The sequence below is a fragment of the Panulirus ornatus genome, chromosome 8, assembly GCF_036320965.1.
Source record: "Panulirus ornatus isolate Po-2019 chromosome 8, ASM3632096v1, whole genome shotgun sequence".
Lineage (NCBI taxonomy): Eukaryota > Metazoa > Arthropoda > Malacostraca > Decapoda > Palinuridae > Panulirus > Panulirus ornatus.
The window spans coordinates 8,802,969-8,813,196 of NC_092231.1; the positions used below are offsets into that span (position 1 = coordinate 8,802,969).

A 10,228-nucleotide genomic window follows, 5' to 3' on the forward strand; every position below is an offset into this window, starting at 1 on the left:
TCAGCAACAGTGAAGCTTGAGGTGTCTCTCTTTGAGATGAAGTCTTCACGTAACTCGTGGGCGTGTTAGATCGGCCTCTAATCCAAACATCATATTGAGCTGTGATAGAAATAGCGAGACTGGGTAAAGACGAGAGAGATACGTCAAAGTTGCATAGATACAGAGACCACGCAGACCCCCAACAGACCATGCAAGGGAGGTGGTATGTGGCCCTAACGCGACCGAAGAAAAATGCAGTTAATTTGTTGAAATAGGAGAAAAGAATAGCATAGAAAAGTCTCTCTCTCTCTCTCTCTCTCTCTCTCTCTCTCTCTCTCTCTCTCTCTCTCTCTCTCTCTCTGTAATTCACTCCCTCCGGGAAACTGTTTGTGGAAGATATCAGACACTCACAGATTAGTGTGGTAAAAGTTAGAACGTATATACAGATGATGCACAGAGAGAGAGAGAGAGAGAGAGAGAGAGAGAGAGAGAGAGAGAGAGAGAGAGAGAGAGAGAGAGAGAGAGATTAGCCTATGAACTGTCAGTGTGACAGAGGAAGCTGAACTGAAGGGAACTAATCATCAAAACTATTCTGAAACGTATTTACAGTTCTGCTTTCAACGCCTGTTATCGGCCAATCGTTCCACAAGTTAGGAATCCGGCTGAAGAAGAAGAAGTATTTCTCCTCCTTCGAGATAATACTTCAACCCACGGGTCTGTTTGCGAGTGAAATCAGACTTATCAAGCCTTAAGGGAGTTATAGATCAAGATCCTCCGTCTGCTGCACTACCCACCCGTCCCCGCCGACACGCCCGAGAACTCCACACGTTGTAGCAGCCACACTGACTACGGCACCATGACACTCCTCTTCCAGGATGATAAAGGTGGCCTGCAGGTGGGTCTGTGTTGTTCCTGGGATGGTCTGCAGGTTAGCGTGTGTTGTTCCTAGGACTGTGCCTCTGGTTAGTTTGTGTTGTTCAAGGGACGGATTCTTATGGGGTGACGCTGTGTCTATTGGCCGAAGCAGGTCAGGTGAAGGGGTCGAGAGGAGGGGTGAGGGACTACGGAAAGGTCCCTGGGTCTCATGTGTAGATCAAGGCTCCGAGAGAAGAGATGTTAGCCAATGAGTGCCGTTGCTTTTGACCATAATCAACATTCCTGACAGCAGATACAAGTTACATCGACGGGGGAATAACAACGTAGAGAAATATTCAAGAGAAATTAAGAGTCATTTAGCATCATCCTTGAAGCATTTAAGTCTTTTTAAAAGACGTCGTTTGTGAAGTATGTTGAGCATACGAGGGCAGTATAGCCTGAGTAGATGAAGTATAGGGAGCTCCTGCAGGCTACCCAAGGTTAAAATCACATCAGAACACAAAGACATTTCTGAAGTCCTTGATCCAGTAAAAAAAAAAAAAAAAAAAAAAAGCATGAAGGGATCGAGCACTCCTCAGTTTTAATTCTGGCATGAGCAGGCTTTTTTGCCCAGCTAACACGTAGAACCTGATGGCCAGATACGGTTAACTGCTTGTTTTTGTTATCCACGGGAAAGCAATCGTTGTCAAGGAGGCAGTTCTAGGGGCAAGGTGCATGTGCGTCTCGCAGTTATAAAGTCAGCTCGTCTCGTGATCAGTGTGTGAGCACAAACGAAAACGTAAACAAGTGCTTCGTTTTTCGTGATGGAGATTAGATCAGACTGTTCAAAGACAAGGGGGTCGGTATGTTTGTGACGGAGATTAGATAAGACTATGTCAAGTCATTGGGAGTGACTCCACTTTCTTCTATAATGCGTGTCGGAAATTATGTTTGTACAAAGTTAACCGTAGAGCTGTTAACGATGGCAGTATATTTGGCTCTCTAAGACGCTACGTATCAAATGTCGTGTTGGAAAAGTAGCGCGAGGAGAACGAGATACCAAACTGAGATGCAATCTAAGGCAGGAGTTGTAGATGTGTTCGGGATGGAGTGCATGTTTCTAGGGTTTGGGACAGCTACCTTAGCTGCTTCAGGCGAAGAGGTACTGTCAAGGATATGTTCGAAAAGCTAGATTTTAAAGCCAAAGGGTCAATGTATTAATGTACGAAATAAAGTTAACTGGGTATTGGTTTGGTGTCTAGGAGCGTTAGTGACTAGAGGGTATTATCGCAGGTGTGCATTAATCGAACTTCAACCAGATTATATGGACCAAGTTGGGTAACAGCCCTACAAAACTAACGTAAATACTTTTGAAAACATATAGTGAAGACTGACAAAATTAGTAGCAGGTGTTAGGAACCTTTCATATGAAGATAGGTTAAGGCAACTAAGCTTTCAGTCTCTATAAATGCGCAGAATGAATAGCACTTTCATAAATGGTGTACTAATGGAATAAGAGAAGTAAATATAGTTTTAAGAATATCAACTGAGGAGAGGAACACGCGACACTGGATTAGATCAATTCTGGGTCAGGTAAAGACACAGGTCAACCACAGTAGACAAAGAAAGAGACTAAATGACGAAAGCAACAAGTTGCCGAGGATTTGCTAATACATGACTGTGGTATAAACGAGAACAGGGCGAAGCTGGTGTCGGAATATCAGAATGGTTCATGTGTATTCGGATGCGAACCCGTCTCTCTTACGTTAGTCAAATAATTTGCATTTCCTTTTAAGTAATAGATTCACACAGTCGACTTCTTTCTTTCTATTTTCATCCCGCAAGCTGTTTTGAATAGAACTGCTGGGCCTGGATTTTCACTTCACCAATCTACTGGATTTTTTACTTTGCAAGTTATGTATGAGAACACGACTGGAATATCTTACATGACTCTTGGGAGGTGGGGTTGGTGCTGAATAGCCTTGTAATCCCCGTCCTCACCAGGATCTAGATCTTGCTGTGTCAGTTGGTCCTCCACCCCATCAACCACAATTCTAGCAATCCTACTCCTCTTCAGTGGTCACCAATACTAGAACATAACTAGAACATAGAAGATGAATATGTTGATGGTGAGTAAACTGATGGTATGAAAAAAATCATACAAACCACCCCTTCTTTATTTCCCTGTTTCACTATCTGGGCTTCGTTTTTTAAGATAGACTGTGTGGTACGCGTTGGCACATATGCTCCTTCTACTGCTTTGAAAGTTTTACCGAAGTTTTTCCAAGATACGTTCACGTCGTTTTCATTAACCGTATCACCCTAGATTTGCCTGCTAAGTACAATGCAAAGATCATTAAGCATATTTAAAATCTCTCCCCCACCTCCCGCGCGAATGTCCTTTTATGCATTACATGCAGCGACAAAAGTAACCTCAAAAGTAATTTGTCGTTGATCACTTGTTCCAAACTTTTCTCCAACTTCAACATTATCATTTTTGTTTCGTTGGGTTTAACAGCCAGCGACCTATAAGTAAAGGTTATTAGGCCTGCAACCCTGTATGATTTTTGACTGTGTCAAGTCCCTACATAATAATTACATCAACACCTATAAGTCCTACTTAGTCCTATAGGGGGAAAAAGAAAAATAAACAAGAAAATTAACAAAAATGGGAAAAAAACAGTTGGTAAGTGGTTATTGTGTCTACGTGGTAGCAAACACCACCCAGTTGGCACAACATCCACTGGTGCAGCTGCCAGAAGGAATGCGAAATAGATAGGATAGATTAGAGATAGTCCTTCACCAAAACATGGAACATATATTTGAATTATAACACAATAGCTTCGGCAACTCGTCAGCTGGACACCATAACGTAAACCACACCAAGCCAAACCACCCTCGATCCTGGCCAGCAGCATGATGAGTAAATTGCTTTGCCCACCTCACAACAACCAGCCCAGAGCGAAAACAGCTACACCCCGAAGCCAGCTCCGGCACAGAGTCGAACCAACGAACCACCTTAGATCATCTTGGTTATTTCCGTTTCCTTGAGAAAGATAAACCATTGTTTGATTATGTTGTTATCATCCCCAAGTAGATTGTAAATGGTGAATTTTTGGGGGGTTGTTATCATCACCAAGTAGACAGTAGATGGTGAAGTTTTTTGTTTGTTTGTATGTTTGTTTTCGAAATAATCTATCAGCCTCTTCCTGTTTTCATGATGTTTCGTTCACTGTGTGAGGAGATGGTCTATTGTCAGATTGGATTGGCAGGTTTCACATCTTGCTGGAAAGTTTTTGGTTCATGTAGGGTTGTAGGTGGGTGCTGTAGGTACAGTTGAGACGTAGACGAGCCAGGACGACTTCCTCTCTTCTATTCATCCTGTAGTACGAGGTCGTCCAGTCCGCTACTTGTCGTTTATATTTGCTTGGTATAGTCAGGCTGGTCCATGTGTGTGTGTGTGTGTGTGTGTGTGTGAAAGGATCATGATTTTGCGCGTGATCAAGATATTCCTATAAGTCCACGGGGGAAATGAAACACGAAAAGTTCCCAAGTGCACTTTCGTGTAATAATCACATCATCAAACTAGTTAGCTTTGATGTTTCCTCACTTTTCACTAACGTTCCAGTTGATGACCTTTTAGAATATCTATTTGATGTCTTGGATGATATTCATTTACCTGTTTCAAAGTCTAATTTCATTGAACTGATAAAATTGTGTATAAAAGACTGTGTATTTCAATTTAATGAGATTATTATGCTCAAAAATTTGGTATGGCAATGGGTAACCCTCTTTCACCTGTACTAAGTAATCTTTATATGGAATTTTTTGAAACAAAATTACCAAAGGATATCTTACCTTCTAATGCAATTTGGTTTAGGTATTTAGATGATGTTCTTTGTGTTTGGCGAACAAATGAAAATTTACAAACATTTCTCCCCTTACTTAACAATTTAGTACCTTCCATCAAATTTACTGTAGAAAATGAAAATAGTGGTATGTTACCATTTTTAGATTGCATGATACATAGACAAGGAAACAAGTTTAAGTTTAGCATATACAGAAAACCCACCAATGTATGCTCATATATCCATTATTACTCATCTCAACATGACAGAGTTGAATTATCATCATTTCAATCTATGTTCCTTAGGGCATTACTTATTTGTAGTCCAGAGTTTATTGATGATGAGTTTGAGAAGATATATTCTATTGGATCTAAGTTAAAGTACCCTAGATCTTTCATTGATAAATCCCTTAAGTTAGCAAAGAAATCATTCTATAGAGTTGAGCCCAAACCTCCCACTAACACCAAGAATCTTTTAGTTCTCCCTTTTAATAACAGTTTCACTTTGCTTCCCATGCTGCTTAAATCCTTTAATGTAAATGTTGCCTTTAGCAACAATAATACTATAAAGAATATCTTAATCAGGAATTCACCAGAAAATTCTCTTGGTTGCATCTATAAAGTTCCTTGTGGAAACTGTGATAAATTTTATGTTGGTCAGACTGGTAAGGATCTTTCTGTTAGACTTAAGCAACATAAAAATAGTATAAGAACGGGACAAGAATCAAATGCCTTGTTTAATCATGTTAAAAACTATGAGCATCGTATTGACTGGAGTAACGCCATCTCAGTTATTAACTCTATTACCAAGAGAAATATCAGTGAATCTTCTATCATTAATACACAAAGAATTATAATCTGAATATTAGTGATGGTCTATACAAATTAGATAACTTTATTGTTGATAAGATTTGTAAAATGATAGGTTTATGAACGCTCGTTTTATGTTTTGGACAATCACATGTTTACCAAATGGCGTCCTAGCTTCGTCTCTTCGATGTATATCAACTGACTGTTATATTTCTCTCTTGTGTCTCCCCTGATGATGTGATTATTACACGAAAGTGCACTTGGGAACTTTTCGCGTTTCATTTTCCCCGAGGACTCATAGGAATATCTTGATCACGCGCAAAATTGTGATCGTTTCCAATATATATATATATATATATATATATATATATATATATATATATATATATATATATATATATATATATATATATATATATATATATATAAAGGGGGTGACTGTGTTGTTGACTGGTTGGTGAGGATATCTAGTATTTGTATGGTTCATGGTGAAGTGCCTGAGGATTGGCGGAATGCATGCATAGAGCCTTTGTACAAAGGCAAAAGGGATAAAAGTGAGTGTTCAAATTACAAAGGTTTAAGTTTGTTGAGTATTCCTGGGAAATGATATGGGAGGGTATTGATTGAAAGGGCTTGGAAGTGAGTTAGTTGTTGTTCGCTGATGGTACGGTGCTGGTGGATGATTCGGGTGAGTAACTGCAGAAGTTGGTGACTGAGTTTGGTAAAGTGTGTGAAAGAAGAAAGCTGAGAGTAAACGTGACTATGCATAAGGTCATTAGATTCAGTAGGGTTGAGGGACAAGTAAATTGGGAGGTAAGTTTAAATGGAGAAAACTGGAGGAAGCAAAGTGTTTTAGATATCTGGGAGTGGATTTGGCAGCGGATGGAACCATGGAAGCGTAAGTGAGTCACAGGGTGGTGGAGGGGGCGAAGGTTCTAGGAGCGTTGAGAAATGTGTAGAAGGCGAGGACATTATCTCGGAAAGCAAAATGGGTATTTTTGAAGGAATAGTGGTTCCAACAATGTTATATGGTTGTCAGGCATGGGCGATAAATAGGGTTGTGCGGAGGATGGATGTGTTGGAAATGAGATGTCTGAGGACAATATGTGATGTGAGATGGTTTGATAGAGTAAGTAATGAAAGGGTGAGAGAGATGTGTGGTAATTAAAAGAGTGTGGTTGAGAGAGCAGAAGAGGGTGAATTGAAATGGTTTGGTCACATGGAGAGACTGAGTGAGGAAAGATTGACAAAGAGGATATATGTGTCAGAGGTGGAGAGGAGGAAGAGAAGTGGGAGACTAAATTGGAGGTGGAAAGATGGAGTGAAAAATTTAGAACATACAGGAGGGTGAAAGGCGTGCAAGGAATAGAGTGAATTGGAACGATGCAGTATACCGGAGTCAACGTGCTGTCAATGGATTGAACCAGGACATGTGAAGCGTCTGGGGTAAACCATGGAAAGTTCTGTGGGGCCTGGATGTGGAAAGGGAGCTAAGGTTTCGGTGCATTACACATCACAGCTAGAGACTGAGTGTGAACGAATGTGGCCTTCGTTGTCCTTTCCTAGCGCTGCCTCGCGCGTAAGCGGAGGGAAAGGCTGTGTCATTTCATATGTGTCGGAGTGGCGGCGGGAATGGAGGACGGCAGCATGTATGAATATATGCATGTGTATATATGTATATGTCTGTATTAGTTTATGTTTGTATACGTTGAAATGCATAGGTATGTATATGTCCGGTTGTGGGCGTTATCTATATACATGTGTATGTGGGTGGGCCATTCTTACGTCTGTTTTCTTGCGCCACCTCGCTAACGCAGGAGACAGCAACTAAGTATAACAAATAAGAAAAAGAATATATATATATATATATATGTATATATATATATATATATATATATATATATATATATATATATATATATATATATATTTTTTTATTATACTTTGTCGCTGTCTCCCGCGTTTGTTACGAACACTGTGCGTGTGTCCACGTGTTCGTATAGGTGTATGGTGTGTCTCTGTGCCTATGTAGGGTGCGGTTGCTATCGGCTCGGATCTCACCTCCCTGACCGTGTTAATGGCCTTAGTAATTATATTTTGAACCAGATCTTGACCAGTCCTCTAGCACCCAAACGTCAGGTCGACAGCGTCAGGTCCAACCATGGGAACAGCTGCGGTGTGTCACCCCGTGCGTTCGCTGCCGTCGTGGACAAACGAACAACGGATTTTGAATGCACGCCACATATGTAGGTCGGACATTACGCCTCCTTCTGCCATCACGTCAAAGAGAGGGCGTGACAACCAGTCTCTCCACCTATCAAGGGCAACTGTGTCATTCTGACCTATAGTAGAATCAGATGGCGGGTCGAGGCGTGGCTAGCTGTCCCTGAGTTGCTGGTCCTCCAGATAAAAGGCTCAGACGATCGTCTGAGACTTGATCCCTTCAGCACTCCCGAGCCCAGCAAGGTAATGTAGGCTTTCCCTGTCTCGAACCCCGTAGCCACCGCTGCCCTAGGTTGTAAGATGTTTACTGTGTCACGTCAAGTTTAACTAAGTGTAACGATATGTTTACTGTGTTACGTCAGGTCTAGCTAAGTGTAACGATATGTTTACTGTGTTACGTCAGGTCTAGCTAAGTGCAACGATGATGTTTACTGTGTTACGTCAGGTCTAGCTAAGTGCAACGATATGTTTACTGTGTTACGTCAGGTCTAGCTAAGTGTAACGATATGTTTACTGTGTTACGTCAGGTCTAGCTAAGTGCAACGATGATGTTTACTGTGTCACGTCAGGTCTAGCTAAGTGCAACGATGATGTTTACTGTGTCACGTCAGGTCTAACTAAATGTAATGCTATCGAACAAAGTGTCAAAGGAAAGAGATCTCCTGGTTTGAAATCTTATCTGGAATGTTAACTCATGTTCAATGTTAAACTCATGTTCAGTGTTAACGTAAATGATTCGTGCCTGATTTATGTGTTCACCTTATACATTTGAATTCTTTTCATTGTAAGTAATTCTAACCTTGGTGTTTGTTTTAATCCTATAACGTTAAGACAGCGTTATCCTGAGTTGTGCAATATTACAAATCTAACGTCCTTGCAAAGACAAGGACCAGTATAGTATTTGTGACATATATATGTTACTGGCGACCTTGCTCCAATAAGCCACCGAGTTCGTAACAATATATATATATATATATATATATATATATATATATATATATATATATATATATATATATATATATATATATATATATATATATATATATATATATATATTTTTTTTTTTTTTTTCTTTTTTTTTTTTTTGCTTTGTCGCTGTCTCCCGCGTTTGCGAGGTAGCGCAAGGAAACAGACGAAAGAAATGGCCCAACCCACCCCCATACACATGTATATACATACGTCCACACACGCAAATATACATACCTACACAGCTTTCCATGGTTTACCCCAGACGCTTCACATGCCTTGATTCAATCCACTGACAGCACGTCAACCCCGGTATACCACATCACTCCAATTCACTCTATTCCTTGCCCTCCTTTCACCCTCCTGCATGTTCAGGCCCCGATCACACAAAATCTTTCTCACTCCATCTTTCCACCTCCAATTTGGTCTCCCTCTTCTCCTCGTTCCCTCCACCTCCGACACATATATCCTCTTGGTCAATCTTTCCTCACTCATTCTCTCCATGTGCCCGAACCATTTCAAAACACCCTCTTCTGCTCTCTCAACCACGCTCTTTTTATTTCCACACATCTCTCTCACCCTTACGTTACTTACTCGATCAAACCACCTCACACCACACATTGTCCTCAAACATCTCATTTCCAGCACATCCATCCTCCTGCGCACAACTCTATCCATAGCCCACGCCTCGCAACCATACAACATTGTTGGAACCACTATTCCTTCAAACATACCCATTTTTGCTTTCCGAGATAATGTTCTCGACTTCCACACATTCTTCAAGGCTCCCAGAATTTTCGCCCCCTCCCCCACCCTATGATCCACTTCCGCTTCCATGGTTCCATCCGCTGCCAGATCCACTCCCAGATATCTAAAACACTTCACTTCCTCCAGTTTTTCTCCATTCAAACTCACCTCCCAATTGACTTGACCCTCAACCCTACTGTACCTAATAACCTTGCTCTTATTCACATTTACTCTTAACTTTCTTCTTTCACACACTTTACCAAACTCAGTCACCAGCTTCTGCAGTTTCTCACATGAATCAGCCACCAGCGCTGTATCATCAGCGAACAACAACTGACTCACTTCCCAAGCTCTCTCATCCCCAACAGACTTCATACTTGCCCCTCTTTCCAAAACTCTTGCATTCACCTCCCTAACAACCCCATCCATAAACAAATTAAACAACCATGGGGACATCACACACCCCTGCCGCAAACCTACATTCACTGAGAACCAATCACTTTCCTCTCTTCCTACACGTACACATGCGTTACATCCTCGATAAAAACTTTTCATTGCTTCTAATGACTTTCCTCCCACACCATATATTCTTAATACCTTCCACAGAGCATCTCTATCAACTCTATCATATGCCTTCTCCAGATCCATAAATGCTACATACAAATCCATTTGCTTTTCTAAGTATTTCTCACATACATTCTTCAAAGCAAACACCTGATCCACACATCCTATATATATATATATATATATATATATATATATATATATATATATATATATATATATATATATATATAT

General features: G+C 40.7%; 1 protein-coding gene across 1 annotated transcript in view; it reads left to right on the forward strand.

Annotated features, from left to right (window-relative positions):
• The first annotated feature begins 7,919 nt into the window (after positions 1–7,919).
• The window catches only part of LOC139749815 (uncharacterized), a 45,176-nt gene continuing 42,867 nt past the window's right edge, over positions 7,920–10,228 (forward strand). The window contains exon 1 of the mRNA XM_071664093.1: positions 7,920–7,957. The gene's annotated coding sequence lies outside the window, so the exon portion shown is untranslated. The remainder of the gene's footprint in view (positions 7,958–10,228) is intronic.